Source organism: Anser anser, assembly GCF_964211835.1.
Source record: "Anser anser genome assembly, chromosome: 1".
NCBI classification, from domain to species: Eukaryota; Metazoa; Chordata; class Aves; order Anseriformes; family Anatidae; genus Anser; species Anser anser.
The window spans coordinates 212,811,058-212,817,795 of NC_139720.1; the positions used below are offsets into that span (position 1 = coordinate 212,811,058).

The window sequence follows — 6,738 nt, forward strand, 5'->3', positions numbered from 1 at the left end:
AGTTGTGGTCAAACCTGAAAAGGAGCCTAGACACCTAAGATCTTAATGTTTTCAGATGACTGAGGCACCAGACTCCTTTTGTGCATGTGGTGTCTCTTCTCTTAGCATGTAAAATAATGAACAACTCTCTCCTTAGTTCAGTGGTCTGTTGTGCTGCAAATGGAGCGAAGATAATGCTTTGCTCAAAACTATAGCATAGGTCTGCTGTATATTTGCAATATTATGCTCCCCCTTCTTTTTACTGTTTCCTGATTTGAGCACAGATTGACCATGTCGCAGAAGAAACCGACAGCCAGGCTGGTATTGTGCACTCTGTTAAGCACTGTCAAGAGATGTCATTTTAAAGTCAGAATAAAAGCTGTTGTCCCAGAAAAAATATTTTTCCCCTAAAAAAATAATTTTGATTAGTCACATTTTGGATATCAGAGAGTGCAATAGTTATCTTTGGCTGATTTCAAGTGATATTATGAGCTATCTTCATATTTCAGAAGTGACTCAGAAGCCCTGGACGCTCATCCTTGAACCTTTGACACAGTTCATAGGGCCGGCATTATCTCCTCAGATAGCATTCCTAGGTCAAATATCGCCCATTTTCTACAAAAGAAAGGCTGTGGAAGAGCAGAAGAGCCATGCAGGTCTTTCAAACCATCAGTGTTTTACCTTTCCATGGGGCCCAAAGCACCAGAGCAAGTCACATCAGACACAGAAGCACGCACTGTCTCTCCTGTGCACAGTAGTTTTCTGCAGCTCAGTGTCATAACCTTGCTCCTTAAGAGTTTAGTAGCTCTGGCAAAAGATCATCCACAGCTCCAGGACTGGGAACAACTCCTTCTGGCACCGTGACACTTTCTACCAGAAGAGCGACAAAATACAGAGTGTTCTCAGGGACCAGAATGGGACAAGCTCCCACAGGAACAAAGAACCCCCACAAATATTGCAACGTCCTGGTCCAAATGCAACACACATTTCTGACCTCCCTTCTCTAAAATAAGTTCAGAGGAACATGTATACTAAAAAAAAAATAATAATTAAAAAAGGCAATAAAAAAACAACAATAATCCTTCCAAAACAAAACACTCCACTGCATCCCCTTTGCCCCCAGAGACAATGAGAGAACAAACACATGATACATTAGTCATAGACTGTAAGACCAGAGGAGACCGTGGTGATCGTCTTGTCTGACTTCTTGCGTAAGAGGCCGTTAGGCTTCTGGAAATTAATTCATGCTTGAAATGGAAAAGAAATGTACTTTGGTGATTTAGAGAATTGCTATCAATGGAAACTCAGCCACATTCCCTGCTCCAAGCTATTCCAATGTCTTGTCTCATGCCTTTGTTTAAATATGAATTTATTAAACTACAACCTCTAGCCTTTAGGGATCATTCTACATTTTCTCTAAGAATGAAAATCCTCCAAAATTAATTTCTGTGATAAGTACTGTAAAAATCTGATGAAATCACTTTTTTCCCCTTCTAGCTTTGACAGCTACACAGTCTGAGTACCCAGTGACATTTGCTACAAGGCAAGTTCTTTAACACCTCATTTGTTCTTGGTTGTTTTATCTGAAACTTTCCAAGTTTGTTCATTTGTTTTTAAGTGTATACACCAATAATTGTTGCCCCTTTCTAGATACAGTCATTGTTGAATGTCAGCGGGTGCCGGAGCCCTGGCACAGGCTGCCCAGAGAGGGGCTGGGGGCTCCTCCTTGGGGATCTCCAGCAGCCACCTGGACGTGGGGCTGGGCCCCCTGCTTGGGGTGGTCCTGCTGGAGCAGGGTGAGTGGTTATGATTTTTGGTGACACCAAGGCTTAGATGGGATTGTCAGACTGCATGTGGTCAAGAACATCTCTCCCCAAAATCAGGTATTCGGCAAGAAAATGAGCTTGGAAAGAAAACAGAAGTAGCAGAATATGGAAAGGCTTGTTTCTGTTAAGTTTGTTTATTTCTGAGTATTTATCTCTGGAAACTGATGTTATTCTTCAAACGCAGACAGAGGTTCATAGTTTAACTTCACGTTATGTGGAATATCAGTGCTGTTTAGTGTCAGTATGTTTTCACATCATTCTTGCATCAACTACTTTATTTCAGTCTTGGAAGGCCACTTGAAACACAATGTATTTCCTTCTCTGTGCAAAAAAAAAAAACACAATGGTTCATAGTCCACTCTTTGCACAAGGGATGGTCTTGTGCTAGCCCTGTTGGTTTGGTTACCCTTGGAAAAGGCAACGAGGGAGGCTCTTCTGCTGGCCGTGCAGAGGTGTTGGAGATGATTCAGTGCTGCCCCTTCATTCCCTGCTGATTCTGGATCCCTCCATGGATGAGAAGGAGTTTATGGCTGATCTAAATCTAAGCATGAGAAAAAAGTTGCTTAAACCAGACTCATCTTCTGGAATGTGGAAGAGGATAGCCACCAAGAGCATGTTCCCAGGGGCACCAGCTCAGACAGTGTGGGAGCACCACCACAAGCTTGCTTCTGCAGGTACGTGAGTAAAGCCATCACACCAAGGGTCCCCCAACCCCACTGATAACTTAGTCCACCCTGTCCCATGTGGGGACACAACTTTGGCACCCCATCAGTGGTAGGAGGAGGCAGTCTTTTGGATATGTAACCCCCTCCTACGGGGAGGGGGGTTTGACCACGCCACAGCAGAAGCCAATCCTTCTCCAGGTCCCTGAAACATTTAGGTGACTACCAAGGTCTTGCCTCTGCCCCAACAGCCACACCAGCAGCTGCTAGCTCCACCCAAAGCAAAGCAGGACCTCTCCTTCTGCTACGGGATCTGACTCAGCTATTCCAGACACATGGTTTTATCATCCTGCAGCCTTATTTAATGTGTTTATCAAGTTCAGCTGGCACAAAGCAAGCCATTAACACTTACAGCATTGATTAGAAGGAAGCAAAAGTAAGGAGTAAATCAAATACAGGAGCCTCAAACTCCTCGCAAGCTCGTTTCCAGCAAATGTTGTCCTTAGGTCTTTCTCCAAATTATTACAAGCAATACCATTTTGTTTGATCCCAAACCACCAGAGATTTTGATATGAGGAGGCTCACCACAAAGCTCTTACACATATGTTGCTCTGACCTCAAAACCAACCCACTGGCTTGGTTAATGAAGAGACAGATAATGTCAGCCCCATCAAGTAGGCAACCACATGGGAATGTCCCAAAACAAACTCTTTCATACTCTGAGTCTGGGGTCTGACCCAGCAGGGAAGCTGAACAGAACCCAGATTACCAGCCTGCCTGAAACAAACACGCAGGGAAATCTCAAATTGAGAACAATGTCATTGCTTTCAAGAAAAAGGACAAAGCTTATTAAAGAAATCAGCTTCAAGTGCAGATAGTGACCTGCTGCTCTTTGCATTCCTCAGTGGTTATAAATTAATTAACCAAGGATGTGGTATATATGTATACATACCAATGACCCAGGCAGATAGCAGAATTCTGATAAAAACTTAACAACAGTTCCCAGCTGAGAAAGAATTACAGGGAGCTTGAGTGGTGGCCCTGAGGGTCTAGGATGTGAATCGCTTCTATGAGCCAAGGTAGCGGCAGTGCTTTCACATTTGGAAACCAGATGGTTGTAGAACTCGATCCAGAATATTTAACTATTCTTGGCTTTAATTCCAAATTTGCCTCATTACAAGGGGAGACATATCAGAACCATGCAGGTCAAATTTTATTCTCGTTTATCCCAGTTCAACCCAAACGAGCTCAGCAGCACTCTCCAGTAGCTCCTCCATGGGCTTGCTAGGGCGTTGAGAACCATTGACCCCTACAGCCCAGGCCTGTCTGACTCATTTGCCCTTTCGGTTCCTTGAAATCCCAGACACCGTGCCTAATGCCAAGAGGAAGCCCGTTGTGTAGTGCTCTTCCTCACACTTACTTGTCTTTGCTATCACAGCTTTTTCCCCTCTGCTCCTTGTAGGATGGTGTGTTCCTGCGGAAGTTTTACTTCGAAAACACCTTCTGTGAGACCATGGACTTTACCAGCAACGCCAGAAATTGATGTTTCTACAGAATTTCACCTTTGAATCACTGGCCTACATTTGTAAGCATTTTATTAGCTATGGTAAGCAACAGTCTCAAGCAGCTGAGCCAACACGACTTTGCCTGGAAGAGCAAGTCTCTGTCTGCTCATCCAAGACAATCAAATGAGGGTGCAGGAAAAAGGACAAACGTCTATGCTCTGGTGATTCTTGCTCCCCAGATATGGCTCACTGGGAGACAGACTTCTTTGTCAGTCACACTAGTAATATTGAGCTTGATTCACAGATTATTAGACCAGTTTGATTTTTTGGCCTGATTGCCTGTATTGGGCAGGGGACAGGCTCCTTTGGATGAACTTGCATTTGCATGCAAGAGTATTTGCAAAGAAATACATTCAATTTTGTCATAAACATGGCCTTGATGGAATTTGTTACAATACATTTGTTTTTTTCCTTTTTTTTCTTTTTTCTTTTTTTTTCTGCATGCTATTAATAGTAGGTAGTTTAATTAGTGCTATCACTGATTAAAAAAAAAAAGTTTAATAAAGAATGTTCAGATCAAAGATTATAACTTATGTTTTGTTCCTTCTGGGGAAAAACATGCTGCTAGCTCATGCTCTGGGTCAAAATGTTTATCCTGTTTGAAACCCTAGAGAACTCAAGAATTTCAGAAGCAAGAACATATTGCTCCATCTCACCCCTGAGTTTGTGGTGACCTTCCTACAGGACCAGTAGCGAAGATCAGAAGGGATTCAGTTCCCCTTCCCTGCTTTATGAATATGATTCCCAGCATGAGATGTTTGCACTGCACATTTATCTGCCCTAGTTATTTGTGAGTTCAATGTGAGTCAAGCAATGTATTTTAAAGTCCTCAGGATAGAAGAATTGGGAGGGTTTTGTGTTGTTTTTATTACCTTCAAGCATTTCCTTTGTACTTTATGTCATGTATTTCATCTGGAGGTGAATATACTGCACATCAAATTCTAAGTGCCATGAAAGTATTAAAAAAAAAAAATAAATCTGCTGCAATGAAATTCACAGAGCAAGGGGAGGACATCCCCTTGAAAAGCTGGAGCATCCAGGGACAGCACCAAGAAAAAACATGGTGTCAGAGGAGCCTGTAGGGAACTGAGACCCTCGGACAGAACAGAGACTGCATCTTCATTCTCACATCCTGACCAACTTACGTCTGTCCTTGGCAGGGCTGTTGTGGGACTGCCTTCTTGTTGTTGCCTTCATCCCCTGCCTCAACGCTTCCTGCTGAAACTATCTGGCAAATTCTGCCGAAATTCAGGATAAGTTTGGAGGCAAACAAAGCCATTTTGTCTGGAGTTTAAAATTACTGAGAATAATTTAATTTTAATTGGTAGTAACTCACCCTACAGCTTGCCATCATGACCCAAGCTCAGGTTTCCTGTTTGGTGTAAGGGACAGCTGTCTTACAGGCCACCAAGAACTGCATTTAGCCTTGAATGGCCTTTCAGTAGATGACATGACATACCCTACTATATTTATACTCATATATACTCATATACTCATATATATATATATATACTCATATATATATATATACTCACCTCGAGTACTGCGTGCAGTTCTGGGCACCACAGTACAAAAAGGACGTTAAACTGTTGGAGAGTGTCCAGAGGAGGGTGACGAAGATGGTTAAGGGCCTAGAGGGGAAGACATATGAGGAGCAGCTGAGGTCACTTGGCCTGTTCAGCCTGGAGAAGAGGAGGCTGAGGGGGGGACCTCATCGCAGTCTACAACTTCCTCGCGAGGGGGAGTGGACAGGCAGGTGACCTATTCTCCGTTATCACCACTGACAGGACCCACAGGAACAGTGTTAAGCTGAGGAAGGGGAAGTTTAGGCTAGACATCAGGAAGAGGTTCTTCACCGAGAGGGTGGTTGCACACTGGAACAGGCTCCCCAGTGAAGTAGTCACTGCACCAAGCCTGTCTGAATTTAAGAAGAGACTGGACTGTGCACTTAGTCACATGGTCTAAACTTTTGGGCAGACCTGTGTGGTGCTAGGAGTTGGACTTGGTGATCCTTATGGGTCCCTTCCAACTCCGGATATTCTATGATTCTATGATTCTATGATTTGCTGATCATTGTATCTCCTCTCAATCTACAATGTACTTATTTATTTGTCTCATTGGTCTGTTGCAACTGTTGTAATCTTTGTGAGTGAAAGACAGTCACTGCTTACATTTTTCTGCAGCACCTAGTATAGCAAGGTCCAATTTGACCATGTCTCTATACAATGTTATTATATTGTAATATTAAAGGCAATTTTATATTGTATTTATATTATATTTATTTATTTTATTGCCAATATTATATTGCAATATTATTGCAGCTCTGCCAGCAGGTTATACCCACAGGCACGCACAAATCAAAGGAAACATCAAATTTTGTCCTATCATCTGCCATTTAAGGCTTGCAAAAAATTAGGAATAACACCTGTGGGAGAGAAATTCAGAGCAGGGAGACTGCACGCAAGAAGGTTGCATTGAAGCCTACAAATACCATTTGAAAGCAAATCATAGTTCGGGGAGTTTTTATATGTGCTTTGAACTGCAGAGCCAACGGTATTTCCCCTTCGTGTTCCATATTCTCTGGGGATTATTGGGATATTCTGCCAAACTTGAGACTTTCTCAGCTTAATTTCCCAAAGAGCAAATATTTTATGTGAATTGTGGTTACCCAATAATGCTGTTCTGAAAGCTCCTCTGGAAGGAAAA

At 42.7% G+C, this 6,738-nt stretch overlaps 1 long non-coding RNA gene across 1 annotated transcript; it reads right to left on the reverse strand.

The window, feature by feature from the left end:
- Positions 1–344: 344 nt before the first annotated feature.
- On the reverse strand, positions 345–2,771 carry LOC310893170. The gene is made up of 3 exons (XR_014578774.1): positions 2,694–2,771; positions 2,212–2,346; positions 345–2,126 (listed from the first exon to the last, which is right to left on the reverse strand). It is a non-coding gene; the product is annotated as an uncharacterized lncRNA (long non-coding RNA).
- Between the last annotated feature and the right edge of the window lie 3,967 nt (positions 2,772–6,738).